This window comes from Canis lupus, chromosome 28, assembly GCF_011100685.1.
Source record: "Canis lupus familiaris isolate Mischka breed German Shepherd chromosome 28, alternate assembly UU_Cfam_GSD_1.0, whole genome shotgun sequence".
Classification (NCBI taxonomy): Eukaryota; Metazoa; Chordata; class Mammalia; order Carnivora; family Canidae; genus Canis; species Canis lupus.
The window spans coordinates 33,923,583-33,937,071 of record NC_049249.1 but is presented as its reverse complement, the minus strand read 5'-3'; the positions used below and the strand labels follow the sequence as shown (position 1 = coordinate 33,937,071).

The 13,489-nt window shown below is 52.0% G+C and overlaps 1 long non-coding RNA gene across 1 annotated transcript; it reads right to left on the bottom strand.

Moving 5' to 3' along the window:
• Positions 1–3,291: 3,291 nt before the first annotated feature.
• On the bottom strand, positions 3,292–9,998 carry LOC106557989. Its single transcript, XR_005380730.1, has 2 exons — positions 9,746–9,998; positions 3,292–9,381 (listed from the first exon to the last, which is right to left on the bottom strand). It is a non-coding gene; the product is annotated as an uncharacterized LOC106557989 (long non-coding RNA).
• Positions 9,999–13,489: the final 3,491 nt, after the last annotated feature.

Sequence of the window (13,489 nt, the reverse complement as noted above, 5' to 3'; positions counted from 1 at the left end):
ATATTCCAAGGGATGTTTTGATTTCATAAATGATTTACCCACAATAAATTAATACATTCATTAACCTTCTAGGGCTCCTGGAGGGCAATTTTTTTTTTTTTTTTTTAGGAGAAGAAAGAGCCAAGAACACAGCCAATATTTCAATAGATGTCTTTCCTGCTCTCATCTGCTGGTGGGAGGACAAGCCATTGTAATCTTTCTAGAGGGCGATTTGGCAACACTTACTAAAGCCTTTAAAATGTACTTACTCTGTAGTCCAACTGTTCTTCTAGGAATTTACCTGAAAGAAAGAATTCAGGATGTGCTCAGAGATGGGTCTCTGAGGATACTTTTCAAGCGTGGTTTACAATAGTGAGAGCACAAAAAATATGTATATGGGAAGCCAACGATTCGGAGTGGGTTATCTAGAGCATACATGCAGTGAAGCCTTGTCTAGCCACTGAGAATGTTGTTCCCAGAGAACAACTGTTGATATGGAAAGATATTTATGATGCATTTTATGGGTCTGTAAAGTAACAAAACAGAACAGGCAGTGGGGAGTGAGCTCAGGAAGGGGTCTGCTTCTCCCTCTGCCCATCCCCATGCTCGCTCTCTCTTGAATAAATAAAAAATCTAAAAAAAAACTTATGTCTGGATATGTATGAAAAAAAAAGACTGGAGAACTATATATCCGAATACAATAGTGGGATTATGTTTCTTTTCTTTGATTGGAATAGTTCGGTAAAATATCACACATTACACATGCAATCTTTTTAAAGTAAGGAGGAATTATGCTCTGGATTCCTTCAGTGCCTCCCCATGGGCAAACCCATCTCACCTGCCACCTCGGTGAAGCTACTTTGGAAAATAGGTAATTACTGGGCCTGCTGGGAGCGCATGTCCCTGACAGGGCCTGTGGGGTGAAGCAAGAAGGCGGTTCCACGCTTGCCTTTAAGTCGCCTGAATTCTAGGAGAGAGAACGCAGGGTCTGTGTGTGTGTGTGTGTGTGTGTGTGTGTGTGTGTGTGTGTGGCGGGGAGTAGGTTGGGATGAGGCTCATGCAGAGCTGGACACATCAGAGTAGGTGACATGCCTTGGACAGATGGGCAGGGTCTTAAGGTACATCTGTGGGCAAGTGTCCTCCAAGGTGTGGAGAGTGAGACCCTGAGGGGCAGTGGCTGTCCCTTCTAGCGGGTCCTCCCTTTAATGTGACTCACACAGAGCCTGCCCCGGGGCGCCAGCACCTCAGGAAGCACCCTGATTCTATGTAGGTCCCCGTCAGAGGCCCCTTCCTCCTGGGGGAAGCAGGGCCCGAGTGGCTGGAAGCAAAGAACCGCCTCCCGTGGCTCTGACTTCCTCCTGCCTTCTTGTCGCATGGGGCCGGAGACCCGCACGCGCATCTGAGCGTGAGGAAAGTTGCCTCCCGTGTCCTAAGCCTCTGTGGGTCAGAGTTTCTTTTCCGTGCAGCTGGATTCCCACCTGATGGCATCACCTCCAGGCTGCGAGGCCCCGAACCAGTTACGTGGCCCTTTGAAGACAACTTTCTTCTTGTGAGATGGAAATCGGTTCCCAGGGTATCCTGTGGAGGAAATACCACGAACGCACACTCAGCACGTGGCAGGGGCTCCATCCAGGAGACGTGGGCTTGGTGGAGCGTGCGGAGAGCCGGCCACGCGGCCTTGGCAGGTGCCCTCCTGGGGCAGGTGGGCCCTCCCGGAGTGGGGTGCACCTGCCCTGTCCACCATCCTCGGCGCCCCCGGCTGCTGGCGCCAAGCTCCCTGGCCTCTCGTCCTCCCTGTGGCCTGATGGTCCCACACGGGGCAGGGGTGGTCCTAGGTTAGCGGGGAACCTCCCCACCCCCCGGCTCACAGCGGCGGCCTCAGCAGTGTGCACACCGGGCCAGCTTCCCCCGTGTCCCACCCCCAGGGACAACTGCGCTGCGGCTCACCGATCCGAGTGAAAGCCTAAGGGGTTTATGCTTCCCCGGCCAAAAGCAACATCCTGATCTCGAGTTACCTAAAGGACATGCTCTCGGTGACAGCGTTTCTGGTGACTGGAGGCCCGTCCGCTCCTCTCGGGGCCTTGGAAGGCCCTGATAAGCCTGAGAGTCCGCAGCCCTGAGCCTGCCCTGAAGGGAGCTGTGTCCTGCCCCTGTCCCCTTTAATGAGCACAAACAACGTCCTGGTGCCGTCCCCACGGACCCTCCTCCCAGGGAGGGGGCACGCTCACTCCGGCGCACGTGCCCACGTGGGCCTGGCTGTCCCCAGGCAGCAGACAGAAACGACACCAGCCGTGCAGCCACACATCGGAAGTTAGCATTCCGGCCTTGCCACTTACTGGCTTATGGCTTGTTGAGTGAGTGAGTTCACCTTTCTGGACCTCAGTTTCTTCATCCGAAAAATGGGGATCATAACAGCAGCCACCTCAGAGGGTTGGTGTGTGATGGGATGTGCTCACAAGAGGGCTGATGCTGTGACTCGATGATGGGCACGTTGGCATGAGCCAGGCCCTGGCGGTGGGGGGGTGCGGGGGCGGAGCATGGGCCTGACTGTGCTCATGTGCACGGGAAGCCTGCACACCTCTGCCCTTTGGACTGAAGATGGGTCACAGGTGACCCCGGGGGAGGGTGTGGGGAGCTGAGGAGCACTCGAGCTGTGTGAAAACGGAGAGGAAAAGGCAGGAGCAAGCCAGGAGGTTGGACAAGCTGAGCAGAGCTGGTGGGCGGGCATGGTGGGGGGCAGAGGACAGCTTGGGGCGGGATGCCCGGCTCGGGGAGGCAGAGGCCGCATGTAGGCGGCAGTGGCCTAGGCTCGGGGGAAGTTACCCATCAGTAAGGCTTTGCCCTGAGTCTGGTGGGGGGAGGGTCTGGGGTCCCCGGGCCAGTGGGCAGTGGTAGAGGGAGCCTCTGTTGTCAGGTAGGGGCCAGCAGAAGGGACCTCTCTGCTTCTCTGGGGCCACACTGGCTCCCAGAAGAGGACAAAGCACCAGAGGAATAGAAGGAAATGCAAAGTGAGGTCTGCAAACCCTAAGGCCCCGGGCGGGGTCCCTTCCCAGGGACGTCTCTCAGTGACTGCACGGGCCCCTCTGGCCCTGGGCTGCACCCTACCCCAACCCTCCCTCCCGCCGGGCACAGACAGCCCTGCAGACATACCTGAGACAGGTGCCCGTCTCAGCTGAGGGCCCAGGGCCTGGAGACCCTGGCCCCATTTTCCCTTGGACCTTTAATGAGCCTTGAGCATGTATTTTTGGAAGCAGTAATGACGGCTCTCCAGGAAATGAGGGGCAGGGTGAAATATATTGCTGCTGCCACATATTTGTGGTTGGTTTGTTTTTATTTTTAAAATAATGATGCCGTTGAATTCAATTATTTCTAACTATGAAAATGACTGGATCTTGATGGCGCTGGAGTTTGTGGTCTGGAGCCAGGAACAGACATCCAAGGTGAGGTTTGGCCAAGTGAGATGCTGGGGTCCGGACCAAGGGGGTAGGGAAATGAGGAAAGAGGCCGGTGGGTCCGAAGCAAAATAGCTCTTTGCGGGGACTTGTCAGGTGTCCTGTGCCCATTTCGCAGTCGGAGAAGCTGAGCCTGAGGGAGGTCTTGACTTGTCCCACTGAGGCCTCTGGACTGCCTGGCTCCCCTGACCCCTGCCTGATGGGGGTCCGGACGCCAGGCAGGGGCTGAGGATTCCTGGCTGTGGGGCCTGCATGGAGGCGTCAGGCTCAGTGTTCAGCTTGGCTCTGCTGATCACAGCAGGTGCCCGAGGGCCGGGGACAGCACTGGTGGGCGACTGCGCTGCCAGCCAGCCCAGGATTTCCATTTCTTCCTCTTCACGTTCGGATCACTCTGGGGGATCACACCCCCACTCTCAGCCTTCTTCCCTGCACCTTCCTGACCCTGGGGTGGCGCAGGATTAATTGCTCCTTTTCCTGTGACTACCGTCCTTCTTGGCCGTGGATCCTCCTGGGAACTGGAGGGCACTGGGGTGCCCCAGCTGACTGGATACACATCGCCGTCGCCCACAGTTGCCCATCTCTGCCTGAGGAGGAGTGAGCAAGCCAGGATCACCCAGCGCCACCTCTGCCCTCCACCCCCCGCACCCCTACGCGCAGGTGCTGGGCTTTCCTCAAGCCACAGGGTCCTGCTCAGACCCATGGAACTCTGTCTGCTGTCTAGGGGTGGATGTGGGTGGTCAGCAAATTCATGTTGGATGGTGGGGGGGCACGGTGAGATCTGGAATACTTGCGTAGGTGACACTAGTCCCTTTGTGTGTACCACTGGGTGTCCTAGTGCTGCTGCAACAGATGGCCAGGAGCTTGGCTTTAAACAACAGAATCATCTGTACCGTTGTGGAGGCCAGAGTCTCAAGTCAAGGTATCAGCAGGGCCACAGCACTCTCTCTCTCTCTGGAAGCTCTAGTTCCAGCTTCTGGTGGCCCCAGGATGTTCCTGGGCTTGTGGCCACCGGGTCCATCTCTACCTCTGCATTCATGTGAGCTGCTCCCTGTGTCTCTTTTCTGTTCCTCATAAGGACCCTCACTGGATGTAGGGCCCACCTGAATCCAGGACCATCTTATCTCAAGATCCTTACTTTACACCTGCAAAGATCCTTATTCCAAATAAGGTCATGTTCCAAGTTTCTGGGCAAGCATGTGTTTTGGAAGCCATGGTTCACCCTGCTACAGTGACATTTTCTTGCTCTTAGGGAGCATTCTCCACCCTTTGCACAGGCCAGGCACCCTGCATGCCCTGCCCGCTGGCCTCTCCCCAGTCTGGCCTCACCCTGCATGTCCTTTTCTCCTGCAAGCTCTTACCCATTCATAGCCTGATTGGAATGCTGTGCATTGCTCTGCATGCTCCCAGGTGGCCTCCGAGCCTCTGCTCTAGAATGTTCTGTGCTAGGTCCCTGCAGGTACTGCAGCCCTGGCACAGGGGTCTTCATCAGCCCTTCCCCCCCAGGGGTCTGTGCTGATAACTGTGTAGCAATTCGTTCAACATCTGCTTTCCCCAGTGGAGGGAAGAATCCAGAAGGCCAGAGGCCCTGCTCTGTGCTGCTCACTACTTATAGGCCCCAACACCTCAGGCCCTGGCCTACTCTACTGCTCCCAAACTATTTGCCGGATGCAGGAGAAAGAAGCAGGTACCAAAGGGAAGTGGGCTTGGGCTTTGGTCCAGTTCCTCCAGGGCCCACCTGACCTGATAGGGCCTGGATGAAGGTGGCAAGGGAGGCGGAGGGGTGAATCCAAGAGGTAACGAAGTCAGCGTTCTGAGGTGATATCCGTGATGCTGAGGATGAAGGAGAGGGAGCCACCATGAGGAGGCTGAGCTAGCTTTCTAATTTAGCAATGGGCACCTGCTCACCTTCACAGATGGAGAGCAAACCGAGGCAGGCCAAGGCAGAGAGAGAAATTGGGCTTTGCTCCCTCCTTCTGCTGCCAAAGCTACCTTGTCAGGCCAGACCCTTGCCATCTCTTTCCTCTGGCTTTGTCACCGCCCTTCCTGTCTCCTGGCCCATCTCTCTCTGATCCAGCTTCTATCTTGCAACGGGAGGGTCCAACGAGAGGCAAGTTTGTCCCTCTTCTCCCCTCTAAAATCTTTCTGTGGCTCCCTATTGCCAACCAGAAAGGTCCAAACCCATGAGTCTGGCTGCAAAGGAAGCATAATGGTGCAGCCTCAGCTGACTGCCTAAGCCCCATTCCCACGCCCTTCCTGAGTCATCGTGGGTCAAGTTGTTCTGAACTCCTTGCAGTTCCCCAAACACGTCAGACTCCCTCATTTTTTACACTGTTTACACATGCCATTCTCTCTTCCTGGAATCCCTTTCCCCACGATTCACCTGGAAGCCTTTATTTATCCCTTAAGGCTCCAGTTAAAATCATCTCCCAGGGTGGCCCTTGCTTAACTTCCTGGGGTGAGGGTGGGGAGCACGGCCATGGCCTATTTCTATAGGTGTCTCCTCTCTGGGCCTGGCACAAACTTGAATCAACAAATACTCCCAAGTGACCTAAGATATGGTCTGCTGTGTAGACAGCATCCGATCCTCCTCAGCAGGGTGGGGTCTGAGAAGAGGTCCCTGTGAGGCTGGCTGATCTTCCTTGGGCCCCCCAAGGCTGCCCAGCCTGATACTGCTGCCTTGTGCTTGGATTGTGGCATCAGGCATTTGGGGCGCCCGCCCCTGAGCCGGTGTGCAGAGGGCTCTGAGAAGGGAGGGCACGGGGCTCTTCTAGTCCTGACTTTCTTCTTCCACTGGCTGCGACTGTCTGAGAGCAGGGGCACCTGCTTCCCTGTGATAACAGAACAGATCAGTTTGCGGCTCATCACCGGAGCAGCTGTGATGACAGTGGGAAAAGCAGGCCCGTCAGGGAAGCCAACAGTGAGGATGTGGACGATACATGTTCTGAGGATTCGTTTGCACACATCCCAGCTATAATTTTTCCCCTTGAGAGAATGGGATGTCACAAGTCTGACAGGTATTCAACAACTGGGGTAGGAAGGGGAAAAAATAGCAAGCTGCCAGGGCTTCAAAAGCAGCGCTCTCTTGGCAGAAAGGACATGAGAACAACTTGACAAGATAAAGGGTGCCGAATTCTAAGCTGCACGGTAATGGATGCTAAAGACGAAACTGGCCTTGGAAGACCAGGCTGTGTCGATGGTGGCTCTGGAAACATTGGAGAAAGAGGGCCACAGACTGGTGGTGGTGGTGGTGGGGGGGGATGGCATCCTATCTCCTGGGATGATGGTGTGCTCCTTTCACTGGAAAGGTGCGTGTGTGTGTGTGTGTGTGTGTGTGTGTGTTCCACATGAGTGTTTGTGTAGACTTTGTATGAGCTTGGGTACTGCATCAGTCAGCTATTACCATAATAGTGCTGCATAACAAACCACTTTAAAATTCAGTAGCTTAAAACAATTACTCATAATTACTCATTGGTCTTTGGGTCACCTGCAATTCAGCTGCACTCGCTTAGGCTTTTGGCTCCTGCCTCTGGGCTTTAGGCCGGGGTGGCAGTCTGAGATTAGGTGGGCCCGTAGGTCATTCATTGCATTTGAACTGGCAACCACCAGGCCATGTGGTCTGCTCCACGTGTCTCATTCTGGAACGTGGCTGAAGGGGCAGCAGCTCCTAGAGCAACCTCTTCTGATGATCCCCAGAGTGAGAGAGCAGACCCCACTGTATAAGCAAATTTCAGGCTGTTTGCTGGACCTGATGACAACACCCACATGGCCAGAGTGAGTCTCATGGTTGAGCCCAAATGGGAATATACTCTGCTCAGCATGAGGCCATTATGTAGCGGGAGCTGGACCACAAATCTCTTGTTATGTGAGATTTTTGAGCTGCGTGAGTGTTCTGAGGGTTTGGATGTACGTGGTCACGTGTCTCAGTGTGTGTGGAACCACTCTGTGTGTGCATTTATGTGCTTTGCTCAACGATCAATACACTCCCAGATGAGCACCATAAAATTATTTTAGTGAGATGACCAATGGGGGTCACGTGAGAGAAACGCCGAGGGTCACGGGACTGTTGGCACTGCTTGAAATTTAGTGCAAAGTTATACAATCTGGCCTTGGTCTCCACTAGAGTCATAAACTACGTGAAGCCGCTCTGTGTATCCATCACCTCTAAGGTGTGTGATTTCTGGTCCCTTCAGCTCATAGAAAGAGAGGGGGCGAAGCCAAGGAGGCTTAACTTTCCAGCCTATTCAAGTGAGCTCAGCAATGTCTAATTTGGAGGCCACCGAGGAGAAGTTGGAATGAAAATTAGGCTTGAGGAACTGCCCTCATGCCGGTGGAGATGAAAGCATCCCCACAGGTAAGGAGGAAAGCCGGGTGTCCGCTGGGGCCTGTTCCCTGGGGTGGGGAGGGGGCAGAGAAGTGAACCTGTCGACCAGAGAGTTTCAGGTATGAGGCTCGAGCAGTTGGCATGCTCGGTGCACAGAGGCACCGTGGGAAGGCTCTCGGGCCATGCAGCCAGTCAGCCTCATCAGCTTTCAGGTGGTGGAGCCAACCTGCCGGTTAGTTACACTTGCCTTTTATTTTGCATGAGATGAATTTTTAATTTTTATGACAGTATTGGGACAATTCCAAAGAGCCTCCACCTGGCAGCCTCCAAATGTGCTGTGTACATTTGGTCAAACCGTCAGGGCATCCAGAAGGGTCGATCTAGCTCCAGACATGGAAATGAACGTGGGCTTCTCCAGCCCTCAGGAAGGGGGCCCGACTCCGTGTTGCCTGAGACCCTTGGGAAGGGTCTGAACGGGAGCTTCCTGGGCAGAGGTTTCAGTGTCAGGAGCCCTGCTGGCCCCTGGGGCTGGCACACAGAACAAGGCAGGCGGGCGGAGCTGACAAGCTGGTGGGCAGCCAGACCCAAAGAGAAATGCTGATAAGCTTAATAACTAGGCCATGGACGAACCCCCAAGGAGCAGAGATTGCAGCTGACAGCAGAGGCCTCTTTAGACGGCATCTGGGCCACAGGTGAGGGGCGGGAGGAGCTTGGACGATAGCCCCCAGCTCCCAGGCTACCAGTAGGGGGGCCTGAGTTAGCTGGCCCAGGCCCACTGGGATGGGCTCCCATCACAGCTTCAGTCCCTCGCCCATCCCTGAATGGTGGTCCTCCTTCCACCCTCGGCCTTCCATGTCGGCAGGTGCCCTGGCCCTGGCTGATCCAGTCCCTCCAGAGCCAGGTGGCTGTGATCACCGCCCGCCCCTGCACACTGTACCCTGCGTTCTTCCCTCTTTCTTCCTCCGGCGGGCCAAGTCCGCATCGCCCCACATTCCCAGGGCTTGGGCACGGAGGAGATGGAAAGCCGGCCTCAGGAGCACTGCCTTCTCCTCCTGCACCACCCTCCCTGCTCCGTGCCCTGCTAGCTCCTGCAGATTCAGGCTGTCAGAACCCATGACTTACAGCCCCTGCCTAGGGCCCGCAGCGAGGAACCTGAAAACGCAGGAAAAGGTCCGCCGCTGGAATGGAAGCCCGCTCAGATCCCAGGACCGTAGGATGCCGGAGCTGGAGGGCACTCTCTTACCTGCTCGGTGGCCTACCCCGGAGTACCCATGGAGCACGCATGGGGTGCCCTGACCGTGCCAGGCAGATGCGGGGCGCCTCGGGTGCAGGCAGGCTCAGCCCCTCTCGCAGGAGGACAAGGTGGAGGTTGTGTCCTGGGCTCTGAGAGCTGAGCTGCGTGCAGAGCCCAGAGGAGGTGGGAGGCAGAGCAGTGGCCCCACATCTTGTCCATGGTTGGGGGGGGGGGGGGTCGGAGGAAGCAGCAGCTGAGGCTGGGACGTTAAACAGGTGGGCTTGATGCTCATCTGAAATGCTCCTTTAGCCAACCTCCTGCTCTGCTCAGATGGATGCAGGAGAGGAGGGCCTGGGCCTCAGCAGGAGAGGAGGAATCTGGCCTGAGGTCACCGCCTAATGACAGATTTTGATGATTACTTGCTGAGCTGGGTTTTCACTGCAGGGAAGGGGGAAATTCCCAGGCGGGGACAGGGAGGGGATTACAGCTCGATGCTACTAGGCTTTGTCTGAGGTGCATCCTTCCCTGACCCAGATCCTGGGGAGAGAGCATAATGGGGCTGGGGATGGAAGAACCGAGGGACCTCCCCCCACCTCGCCCCCACCCCTACCCTCTATCACAGAGACGCACATCATGGACAACGTCCAGTTTCACTTGATTTTTAGGCAGAAAGAGAATGTCAATGTTCTGCAGCGATGTGGCTCAGATGCCTTTTAGATTTTTACCAAGTTTCCCAGGCTCTCACAGTTGGCAACCTACCTCTTGTTTGATTGATAGCCTCTTAGCAACTTGTCTCTATGTGGTCTCATCCGTGTATTCAACTTCATTTTCGTAGAAACAGCAACTCTCTTTTTACACTCATATTTTATCAGCTGGCATCACGTTTAATAAAACAACACCATTGCAATAACAAAACGGGCGGGAGCAGGTCTGGGACCATCACATCCCACTCTGGGCAAATTCACAGTTGGATGGATGGGAGCAGAGGTGCACAAGGTACCGGAAGGCAGCCTGCCCGGCCCAGCACTTTTGTGTGTTGACATCATGAGAGAGCAGAGAGGTGGTTACTCCAGACACTTGGTTAAGAGGAAGTTGGTTAAGCAAGTTTCCACTGTGTTTGCAAGACAATGTTTATATCAAGACTAGATTCCGCCAAAGCGGACCTTGAAGACAAGGATTTGAGAGCAAGTAAAGCTCGTATTTATTTGGGGAGTGATACTTAGAAGCATGGGTTGGGTGAGGGAAGCCAGGCAAGGAAGGGAAAAAAGCCAGTTCAGTCAAGTTCCCTGACAGCAGGTTTCCACCATGAACCGCAACTGAGGTTCACACCCGCTGTGGGTTTCTGTAAGAGCACGCAGAGTGCCCCAGAGGGCTCCCACCCAAAGGTCAGGAGGCTGGGGCCACTTACCTGCCAACACCCAGCCATCCTTAGCTGGGGCTACTCCTGGGAACTATAACTGCTCAGCACAGAGGACATCCTGCCTGCTGCTGAGCACCCTAGAAAAGCCCTGAGCAGCACCCTGTAATCCATCAGGCTTGATAGGTACAATGGCCAGGACCCAAGACACTTCTGGGGCTCATGAAAATGTTTCCATTATTTTTTATTAGAAAGAAAAAAATGAACTTTAGGGTTGAAGAAAATATTTTAATGTATAATGTCTATCTTGATACCAATACAGACATAAAATACAATTTTTAATATTTTTTCTTATGAAGTGTCTAAGTCTGGTAGGCCTGCCATTATACAATATCACAGACTGGGTGGCTTAAACAACAGAGCTCACAGTTTTGGAGGCTGAAAAGTCCAAGGCCAAGATGCTGGCTGATTTGTTTCCAGTGAGAGCCCACTTCCTGGCTTACACACGGCCACCTCCTTGCTGTGTGCTCATATGGCCTTTCCTTAATACATGCATGTGGTGAGAGAGAGAGACTCTCACCCTCTTATGAGGCCCCAATCCCATCAGATTAGGACTTTATCCAAGACCACAATTATCCATAATTACCTCCTAAAATAGGGAGATGCCTCCCTATTTCCAAAGGTACTCACATTGAAGGTTGGAGCTCCAAAAGATGAATTTGGGGAAGACATAATGCAGTCCAGAGCATGGAGAAGGGTCCCACAAAGGTCTGACTGAAGGCCCTGGTTGGAGGTGCTGGCAGTAAGAAGCAATGGGTGAGTGAAGGCATGGGAGACTCAAGGGGCTATTGTGTGGCACCAGCAGCCTCTAGCAGACTGTAATGATTATAGACTTGATCTGACATAAGCAAGGAGGGTGAATATGGGGGGACCACTTGGGTAGTGAGACAATGAAGGAGCCAGTGGTTTGGGGGTCTCCACAGGGTCATGGAGCAGTGAGAGTGGGGTCATGAGTGCTAGCAGGCTGAAGAGATGGAAGGTGGCGTGAATTCGTGGTTTTGGAGGCCCTGTAGTTTTAGGGTGGTGACAGGAGTCGGTGGCTGAGATTCAGCTCACCACAGGCAAGAAGGTTGAGGAATCTCGGGCCAGGCCATCCTCCTGGGTCATCCAGGTGGACCTAAATAGTGAAGTAGGCAGGGCAGGTGGGGAGGGCTCCAGTGGCAGAGGGAATGTGACCAACAGGACAGATAAGCAGAGCTCTTTCCAGGAGGGAAGGAGACCAACCTATGTCTGACCTGAGCAGCATGCAGTGAGAGAGAAAAACAAGCCATCTGCTGTTTCTCTAAACAATTAACCTGTCCAACTCCTCATTGTCAGGGTGGGAAAAGGAGCACTTGCTGGAACTCTTCCACCAGGTAGAGGCCGAGTTGGAACTAGAACATAGCCCTTCAAACTGAATTATTCATGCTGATTTTACAGGGGAGTATATGGGATAGACAGGTAAGCTACGCTTTTGGTTGTCAAGATAAAATATTGAATAGATGTCTGTCTTCCCCCAAGCTACTGTATGGATTCAACACAATTCCAATCAAAATCCCCAAAAGATATTTTAAAATCAATATGCTTTGAAGCCCCCTCTGAAAAATAGGAATAGTCAAAAATTTCAAAGAATGGTCTTGAAATTAAGAGCAACAAAGTGAGGGGTAGAGAGAGAGAGGAGATGTGAGCTGAGGCTGCTATGCCTGAGAGCATGTTATCAAGCAAAATTATTGAAACCACAGAGCTGACTCAGGCCCAGAGAAATAGAGTTTGGAAAATGTTCACATTGATATAGTCCACTTTCCAAAATAAGTACAAAGGAAGAAGTATGTTTAAATCATGTTGGATAATAGCAGAGTAATTTGGAAGAAAAGATTAGTTTGGATCCTCAGAGCACCATACACCTCATAAAGCCCAGGCAGATTCAACTATTAAATATGGAAAACTAAATTTTAGATAAACTAGCGGAACAGAAAATAGAGTATTTATCAGATCTATGGATGAATTGCTCATCTCACAAGCAATGGAAACAACCACAATGACGAAGATTGGTGAGTTCAATAGGGAAGGTCTACAAACTTTGGAATAATGACAATAACAAAAAAAATTTAAGAAGAGAATGCTTACACCAAAAATGAAAATAACATGATTTTCAAAATATGACTGATGAAGAATATAATATAATATAATATAATATAATATAATATGATAATATCTACAGAGCTCACTCAAATTTATAGAAACAACCTGACTCTCAAGAATATCCAAGCAAAGACCTACCAAAACCATTCATCAGATAAGAACCAATTGCTACCAACAAAAAAGATGAATCTGGGGACACCATTTGGATTTATTTAAGAATGTGTTATTTTGAGCAGTTTTGGTTTGACACTGAGGTTGAGGTGATACCTGCAGCATGATGGATCCGTGGGCACAATATGTTCAGAAAACAAAATGGGGAGATGAAGCAAGAACCACTAATACAATCTAAGTGCTTATTCTGGCATCTGAAACTCTATGCAAAGAAAACCATCAAATGGAACAACAGCCACACGTACAAAGATGCTCATTATCATGTACGTTTAATAGGAAAGCAAAACACAGTGAAACAGAAATGATGGTAATACGCAAAAATAAGATAAGAGCTCAGTCATATCATGGCACACCTACTCAATGGAATGTATTTGGCCATTCAAACCTGTTAGAAAAGAGAAAAAACACTCAAGCCCCAATTGGAGTCAACTGCCCCCCATTACAGCCAGGCATGACTTAATTACAGTTTCAACCTATTCCAGGAATATTTTTTTAAAAAGATTTTATTTATTTATTCACACACAGAGAGAGAAGCAGAGACACAGGGAGAGAGAGAAGCAGACTCCATGCAGGGAGCCCAATATGAGACTCGATCCTGGACCCCAGGATCACACCCTGGGCTGAAGGCAGGCACTTAACCGCTAAGCCACCCAGGCATCCCCTATTCCAGGAATATAACCTTTACAAAGTCAATCTGAAATGTCCTGATCAGCATTAGTGAGGCAATCACTAAAAAAAAAAAAAAAAAAAAAAAATTAAAAAAGGTAAAAGCCTTGCTGTTTCCTTCCCCCCAA